The sequence below is a fragment of the Pholis gunnellus genome, assembly GCF_910591455.1.
Source record: "Pholis gunnellus genome assembly, chromosome: 4".
Classification (NCBI taxonomy): Eukaryota; Metazoa; Chordata; class Actinopteri; order Perciformes; family Pholidae; genus Pholis; species Pholis gunnellus.
Window position 1 is genome coordinate 6,283,026 of NC_136530.1, and position 9,551 is coordinate 6,292,576.

Genomic DNA, 9,551 nt, shown 5'->3' on the forward strand with positions numbered 1-9,551 from the left:
TGTTTGGGGTTGGTGGAGGGGGGGGGGGGGGGACTGGGTGGACTGGACTGGACCTCTGAGCGTTTAAAGAAACAGCTGGGTCTTAACATTTAAAGAGACAGGCTGCACTACAACAACATCCATTAGTCCACATTGTCACTCCGCCCCCCACGTGTGTGTGAGGGGGAGGATGGCTGCAGTGATGAGCACTTACTACTCTTAGTCTGACTCTTCATCTCACCGGTTGTTTCTGACTGAAAATGAGGTTGCAGTGAAGCGATAGGGAGTAATTGCTAGATTCAGCTTTGGTGTTATGCATTTCATTTGTCGCCTGTTTTCAATCGTATGTAGCGATATCACAGTGTAGAGATACTCCGTTACAGGTAAAAGTACTGTATTTAAAATGTTGCGTATCAAGTTATTATCAGGAATATATACTTAAAGCCGCTCTATTGAATATTTTTGTTTTAACTGTGGATTAAATGATTATGTATAACGTGAAGTAGGTTTCCCATATTTAGGAACCCGCCAAGAATTGTTGCGCGACAAGCGTTTTAGAATCTTTCAGCTAATTGTTTGGGTTTTCTGGCATCTTTTCTCTGCTCTCATCAGAGTAGTTTCTGGCCACTTCAGCGAAAAGCTGCGATTAACCAACAATCCACTGTCGGCATCAAACAGCAGACCGTCAAAGTCAGCGACTAGCTGCTCAACATGGTGGAGCATTTATTTTTCAAGAGTTGGAGGAGACCAAAAACAGAACAAAAAGGAATATTGGACTTCTGTAAATATTGGCCAGAAACGCTCAAAATGCTAATGCTAACACTTCGCTTGGTGTGTGCTGCCACTAGCGATTTATTTTAATCATCCATTAATCTGCCAATATCAGAATAGGGAAAAAATAGTGTCGCAAACACAACATCCTAAAGCCCAAGATGGCGTCTTCAAAATTGATAATTTTGACCAACAAGAACAGATATTCAATTGACTTATCACATAAGACAATGAAAAGCATCAAATCCTTGCAATTGAGTTGCAGTTGTTTGACATTTTGCTTTAAGAACATATCATCCAAACAGTCGAAGATTATTTGACAAATGACTGATTGATTAATTGACTAATCCTTTGCAAAGTGTCAGATAAATGTATTGGAGTATTGAAATTGAAAACTAAATTTGTGTAAAAATGTTTTCATTTGAAATGTAGTGAATTAAATGTATGACGTAGCATGAAATGGAAATACAGCTGTTAAATGCCTCAAAGTAGAACTTAGGCACCGTGCTGTTTTTAAATGCACTTGGTTTCTCTCCGCCAGTGATTCTTCGGGTACTGAGGCTGCCTGTGATTTTAAAGCCTTATTTAAATCGAGACAGTGAGCGCAGTTAGACGAGCTGTCAGGCCGGCTATGTAGAGGAAAGCAAGGGAGTTGCGTTAGCTCTTCATCATGATGGAGGAAACAAAGCAGCATAACTGCCCACCTGTCAGCACTTAACCGCCTCATCCAGCATTTCCTACGCCAGTACCAGAAATCTGACGAGGGTTTGTTTAAGTGTGACTGGAGTAAAAAGTGCGTCTGGGATTGCTGCATGCAGACAGTTCAGAGGGAGTCATTTAAAGTAGGTTATTACTGAGTATATAGTACCGGAGCAAATTAGAGTAGGAAATCATGCCCGTCTCATCTTCTCTCGTCTCTCTCTTTCTTTGCAGGGACAAGACTACTGTTCGGAGGAGGAGGAGGAGGAAGATGGGACATAGCACAGAGGCCCACCGAGATTCACCCTAACAGAGAGCCTCACAATGTGTGTGTGCGTGTGTGTTGTAAATGCCGACGTGTGTGCTTATGTATGCCTGAGAGAGAGTTGAATCAATGTTTTGCCGATGGGGCGTTGATGTGACGGGACACTGTATGTGTTGGTATGAGCATGTGTGTGTGATTTTTGAACGTATGGCAAAGATAGTATTTTAATCGAAAGTGAAAGCGTGGGGGATACATGTGAAAGAGAGAGAGAGAGAGAGAGAGAGAGAGAGAGAGAGAGAGAGAGAGAGAGAGAGAGAGAGAGAGAGAGAGAGAGAGAGAGAGAGAGAGAGAGAGAGAGAGAGAGAGAGAGAGAGAGAGAGAGAGAGAGAGAGAGAGAGAGAGAGAGAGAGAATGGGATGAAGAGCACTTCCTTCAGAGACTACAGCCCTCCTCACCCCTTCAGGCCCCTGAGCGGACAGATGGAGGTGGCGGCGCGATGAAGGGACAGACAGATGAAAGGAGGGAGAGATGGTGGAGGACGTGACGAGAAGGAAACCGCTCAAACTGAGTAATTTCATCAGGCAGGACAGCTCCTCATCCCTCCATCTGTCCCTCCGTATCCATCCGGCTGTACCTCCGTGGTTCGATCCTGAATATTTAACCCATGCAGTTGGACAGAGGAACTCCCAAATATGGAGCTCCCAGTACGGACAAATGTCCTTGGTGGGGGACTGAGACACATAAGTAAAGAAGAGAGGAGGCCCCTGGGAATAAAAGGTGCTGAAGGCAGAGGGGTTGCGTAACCCCACCAGGATCCACACTGAACTTTTTGGGCCTGCCTACCTTCAGCCATGCAGGCCACCTTGGCCCATGAGGGACTGAGAGAATGGGTGAGGGCGGGTGAGGAAAGAGAGTGAAAAATGTGTGATATTTTAATAAGAGAGAGTAGGGAGTGAGCCGGTGATTTAGAAACTCTAAACTCCTCCTGCCTTCTGAAGTCAAGGACCTTTATTTTTTTTTTTAATTGTGTTTCGCAGCTACATGTTCAGTTCTTTTTTTTTTTTTTGTCCCCTTTTCTGATGTTCTTTTCTTCAGTTTGTTTTACTCTTGGCTTCCTTTGTAGTGCATCATCATCATCATCACCACCAATCCCATTATCATCACCAATCCCATTATCATCCTCCTCACCACAGCAGGCGGACTGAAGCTGTGTTAATTCAGATCATCTGTGTCTCAACCCAATCTATCCTCCTTCATATGCCACAGATCCAAGCCGACACACACACACACACACACACACACACACACACACACACACACACACACACACACACACACACACACACAGTCTTTTATTGTACATATCGTAGCACACTGTCATTCCAACACACCTCAGCATGTACATATAAACCAGACAAACACACACATTATTGTATCCCTTTTCATTTCACCAGCAGACTGTCATGTCCATCATAAAGCTCTATTTCTAATTTGATTCAGTGTACACACACACACACACACACACACACACACACACACACACACACACACACACACACACACACACACTGAAGCAGAAAACGGGGCTGAGCTCAAGAGGAGGATGCGTCGTTGCCCTTTAGACACAGATCACATTTTTTTCAGTCATCTTTACCGGATACTTCCTGTTGTATTATTTTGAATACTTTCTTTTCTATTAAAAATAAAAAATACGAAGAAGCTCTTATTTTGTGTGGCATCTTGGTGTGTGCATTGCGTTTGTACTAGTGTGTCACTAGAAAGCTGAGTAATGGAGCGCCGTCATGCTGGCAGTGTACTGAGGGGTGTGAAGTCTATTTTCCTGTGGTCATGCTGCCTAAAGCCATGCAGTCAGAGCAGATTCACTCACAGCTCCAGGACTGCGTGATGCCGCCTGCTGGCACAATACCAGTACTGCAGTCTGGTAGGTTAATATGCTCTTGAAAGCAAAGTTGCATTTCACCAAAGATTAAATCCACATTTTAAAATGATGTGTGTGTCAGGGGTATTTTAGTATATATTAGATTTTTCTTCCCGGGTTCAACTTGGAAACATACAATTATTCACCATTAAAAAATGAACTAATCCATCAAAAAATGTCCAACAAAATAAACATGGTTATGATAGATTCAGTTCAGGATGAGAGTAAACGACTTTAAGCCTATTTAGTTATTTATAATTTTTTATAAATTTGATCAAACAATATCTGGGAGATAAATGACCGTCCAGATGACATGACTCGAACAAATTCAAACTCAGCCTGATAGCTGTCGAGGCAAAGCCAGTTTAACATCTTTCAAACACTGCAATCCAAAGAGTTTTACATAAAATACGTATAAGAACAACATCTATGATATATTGTTCAACGAGAAGTTCAATTCATGAGAATTAAACCACACCCTTGCACAGATCGATACAACCACGGGTTTAGATGCAACATCCTTACTTGCTCTGGTATGACCAGTAGTTGAAGGTTAGCTCATTTTTAGCTAATGTTAGCAACGTTAGATAAGCGTTACTGTGTAACAGACATTGCTGATTCAGTTTGATGACTTGACGTGTGTTTTTAATGATTTCATGTGACTCGTCTACTTTTCTACTATCTTTTAATAGTTAACGTTATCCCACAGTTGTCACTTGCGTTTGCTGTTCAGCAGAAATGACATAGTCTCACTTCAAACTACAATAATTCTGAAAATAAAACCAATTAAAGCTGCACTAAACCAATTTTTTTTATTTTAACAATAGATCAAATTACTAATTGTATGTAAAGGGTCCGTATAGGGAAGAACTTCAAGAATTACTCCCAGAATGGGCAGGTCCCTTCAGCTCTACAGACATTTATAGCATGTTTCTATTCATCGTTTAGTTTTTCTGGCCTACAAATTCGCTCAGTTTAACTAATTATTTACTTTACCTGCCTAGCACCACATGGCATACAGACAAAGTTAGTGAATACCTGGTGAACATAGTGGAGCATTTAGCATCTTGCTTCATATTTCCCTCTGGAGTAGATGGAGACCAAAACCGAGCTAAAGGGAGGGAATATTTTACTGAGATTTGTCAGTTGGACATACTCGCGTCTTAGAATGAATAACAATGTTGCTCCGTATCTGTTGGTTACATATGAGCTTTTCAATATGTCACTGTTTCCCTTCCGCTGTCTCCAAATGGCCAAAACATCAGTTATTGCAGGTTAAAATAGTCAAACACAGCAAAACATGTAGCACAGAAATTGTGTTGGTTATTTTTAGTTGCAATTTATTGTTTTATGGCCCTTTTATTGGAGTGTACGTGCAGGGAAATCAACGACAAGATTTAACCATAAACTATAAAACAGCTTCCTCAATGGGTTTGATATCTAGTTAACATTCCATCAAACATGGAAACAAAACTCGTTCTAGTGCAATAAATAACTGTAGTAATCCATCATTATAGATAAGCACACTGAGCATTTGTCCTTACAATTACCAACTGAGTGATAATACTTGTGATTACAGAGCAACTGTTCTTCACAAATGACTGCATGATGTGTGTGCAGTATCTGAAACCCAACCGTGCTGAATCGATATCTGCCCCTAGGATTGGCCTAATGTGCACCCTGTGGGACTTGATGCTATAATGCTTTGAGTGAGTGTCAGTGGTTAAGTTGTCAGTAGTCAGTAGTCTGGCTTTTTCCCAACTGCCTCACTCTAACACACACGCACACACACACACACACACATACACACAAACAAACTCAATTTACCTCACATGACTCACAAGCAGGGGCACATAAGGTTACAATCAGCAGCCACTGTGCACATCAGCAAAGTGAAAGGGGCCCTGTGGGCTCAGTGCTCGCAGCAGGGCTCCCCACACTGATAAATAAATGTATGTTGGAAGCAGACAGAAAGATAGAGAGAGGGGGAGAGCGAGGTGGGCGAGGTAAGAGCGAGAAAGTATGACGAAGGAGTTGGGAGGAAGAGATTGTGGGAGGGAGAGCGCGAGGAAGAGACTGATGTTGCCTGTTAACCTCAGACAGGAATATAGGCAAGAAATGGTTCTTTCCACACTGACGTAAGTACCAATAAAGAGCCCACACCTCCTTGCTTTATGTGTGTGTGTGTGTGTGTGTGTGTGCGAGTGAGTGAGTGAAAGAGCCCAAAGTGTGAGAGTACTCATCAGGGTACGACATGTTCCTGGCTGCGAGTGTCATTTAAGGTCCAACTCCTTGAAATAATCTGAGCCAAATTCACAGTCATAACTGAAAATGTGTCTTAATGAGGAAAACAAACATGTTTCTCGTCAATGCGGATGCTACTTTGGTGTTTGCAGCTTTCAGCAGCTTCTGAAGCATTGATATCTTGGATTTAGTTGATGCCTCTCATTAATCCATGCATTAAGGTGTGACGAGGTCTGCCCTTCGCAGCCAATCTGTCTTTTGCCATGTTTTCCAGATACCTGGTGACAGGGGATCGTTAGGGCCAACGAGGAACACCTGGTGCTGCTAGTGTCTCTGTCTGCTGCAGGTCTCCACTTCTCCTTTCAGGTATACCTGCTTCTTAGTTTTGTTATATTGCCTTAGTCTAACTTGATGTTTTGCCTCGCACCTTTACAACACCTGCACACACACACACGTCTTTCATTGATGCACCACACACACACACACACTACTGATTTCCACACTGTAAATATAAAATTCCCTTCAAGCTTTTTTTGCTAAAGGTTCCTGTGTCTCCCTGTTTGTTCTGGCCATAACAAAGCTAAAACAGAGAAGGAAGTCAGAGGAGAAGTGGATTGGAGGCAGAATAACGACATCACACATGCACGTTTTGTGCAAACATCAGTTAAAAAAAAAGTTTGTGTGCAGAGAGAAAGTGTGCGAATGTGAGAGAACTGTGAAGCGGGAGCAGTACAATGTTGCCAGCAATATCGGTCATCTAATGTTTTAAAACAGTTTTAGTGCGATTTCCTTTTCATGAATCAAAAAGGTTTGTGTTACTTCTTGGCAGGTTTACATGATGACTGGAAAAATCTGTCTTTGTCACATCACTATTGAATTGACTGTGTGTGTTTACATGGAAACATTGCCCACGTAGGGAGCATGAGTCAACACTGAGAGGCAGAGGGATGGATGGATGGATCCCTGCCTGGATGCCCAGCGGGCCTTCGCTCAGTGTCTTAACTCTCTCCAGCAGGTCCTCACTGCCTACTCCCACTTTGGAGTAATCTACCTCTTTTTAGCTCGAAACACATTAAGTTAGAAGTGTGTCAGCGCCAGCCTCGTAACCATTTAGCTCTCACGATGGAGTAGTATGCATTTTCCATCCGTCTACAGTACACTAACCATATTCAGCCCAGCAGCTTCTCTGTCTGCTCCCCTTCCATTTGCATGTAAAGCCTCTCCATGCCGATCCATACTCTGGATTACCTTGGCAAAGAAGCAAGTCACATGAGGGGGAGGCCAAGGCTTTTTGGAAGGTAGAATTGGATGCATTTGCATTCATGCCACACATCCACAAGAAGTGACCTACTTAAATCCCAGGAAGCTAATTGTTCAGTGTAAACACCGTATTTTATCCGTGAACAATTATGCAACCGCCTGGATGCACAATCTTTGACGATATTGAAAATTGTGAATTCCATCACTAAAGTGACCAGCAGAGTACTGCAATTGATAACCAGAGAGCCTGAATGCTTTATGCTCCACTAGTATTGTATTTTGCTGCAGTCTGCCAAATTCACATAATCTGAACAAGCAGTCGGCGCCCGGAGCAGGCCTGGTGACTGGAGCCCACCGAGGAGGCCGTGGCTGTGCAGCAGATAGTGACACACAAACAGTCTCAAACATCTGACCAGGATGAGTTTTTGTTTTTTTCTCTCTCACACTGTCTGGACCCAAGTTACCATAAGACATGTGCATAATAAGAAAGGGAGAGAGATCTTCAAGGATAAAACAAGAGCACCATCTGCTGGTTCGGTCTTTTCCATGACGCTGAAACGCATGCAAAGGGCTCCCTTGGAGGGCGCTGTGCATGATCAAGCACTGTATTAGAGCTGTGCATCACACTGACAGCCACGAATAAGGCACGGAGTCCTAAACCACCCACTCAGACATACACACTTAGACGCACATAAATCAGCTCAATGAATTTTCAATGAGAGCGATGGCCTTTCCTCTCCTGAAATCACTCGTTTCCACTGAGCCTCACCAGACTGTAAACTACAATTTTATGGGCTGCACCTATAATAGCTCATGTTTTGAGGCTCAGAGCAGTTTGCTTTTTGTTCAAGGTCCCATTACATATTGTGGAGGACAAGGAAAATAGTGGCAGCACAGCAATCGAACAGAGTCAGGTCAGCCGGGCTGCTACCCACCTAACCGGTTTAAGATATAACCAGAGTTCACCTTGGAACTCTTTGGGGAAAGAGACTGAGAGCTCCAGGTGTGAGGTTAACCCTTACCCGTTCCCAATGCTGTTCTATGGGAGTGGGTGGAGCCCTCTAGCAGAAATGTAGATGCCTCCAGTTACCCTGCCCCTCAGGCCCTTTACAGTAGAAAACAGTTTGAATATGTTAAAATTAACCTTGTGAGGATGTGCCCCAATCCTTTAGCTTTCTACATTTTTCTTTGCCTATACTTTTACAAAGAATAAAAGAAAAACTGTGTGGTATTTATCCTGCAGTTTTCTGTATGACATTGAACCTGGTTCTGAAGGATTTACCCTGCTATTTAAAGCTACGCTTTCCCTGCAGCCAAAGTTTAACAAACCTAGAGGTTGGCAGTCTTCAAAACATACATTTATCCCAAACATAACTATAAAAAAAAACGATACAGTTCGGCTCTATCTGTCATCCGTAGTTCAGTTACAGAGAGAAAAGTGGCTGCCTGTCAAGTACGCAACCACAATTACAAAGCAGATGTTTTGCTGTGACAGAAGAGGGAGTGCACGAGCCATTTGAATAATGAAAATGTAGCGTGGACGCCCCGGTGTTGAAGCCTGACACCGGGCCAATCGGGCGAGGTTGTTGTTTTTTTTCAGAACTGAGAAGAAAATGCAGAGGTTAAGTTTTAGTTTAGTCATTTAGTTTTATGCATTTTCTGTTCATTTCAACATACACAGTCCAGTTGGATGATCCTGATCTCTGACCTTTGTTTTAAACAGCTGAGTGCAGGAAGGAAAGCTAGACTGTGGGCTTTAAAGGTCAGCAAAACTTCATTGAATTTTCAGTGTTGTCTGGGCAAGTTTGTGTGTGTGTGTATATGTATATATATATATGTATATGTGTGTGTGGAAAGGTTATGACTTTGTAGTGGGCCCCTTCATGTTGCAGATCTTAACTGTCTGAAAGCACTAGAGGGAGCTAATGGATTACCCGACAGATTGAAATCATCGCTCTCTCTCTCTCTCTCTCTCTCTCTCTCTCTGTCTGTCCCTGATCCACAGAGCATCCAACAACAGAGGACATGGCAGAGTACTCTCATTACCTCAACGAGGAGGGAAAACATTACCAAGTGGCAGAGATCCTAGCTCAAATAAACAGAGCCGAGTCGAGACGGGGGCAGAAGTAAGCTGCCTGTCTGCGCTGTGACTGCACTACAATTTAAAACAGGTTACTAGAGGGTTACTGTAATCATATAAGAACACACAGTATAATATTATGATAGCATTGGGAGCATGGGTGCCAACTTTTGGAGTTAAAATTATATATTTGTGGATAGTTTTCTATGGATCTTACGTAGCTGTACAACATATTTACAGCAAACTTGTGATTTTCTGTGGGAAGTTTGGAAAGCTGGAAAGTGTTTTGGTGCCAATTTGATTAAATGTTTTTG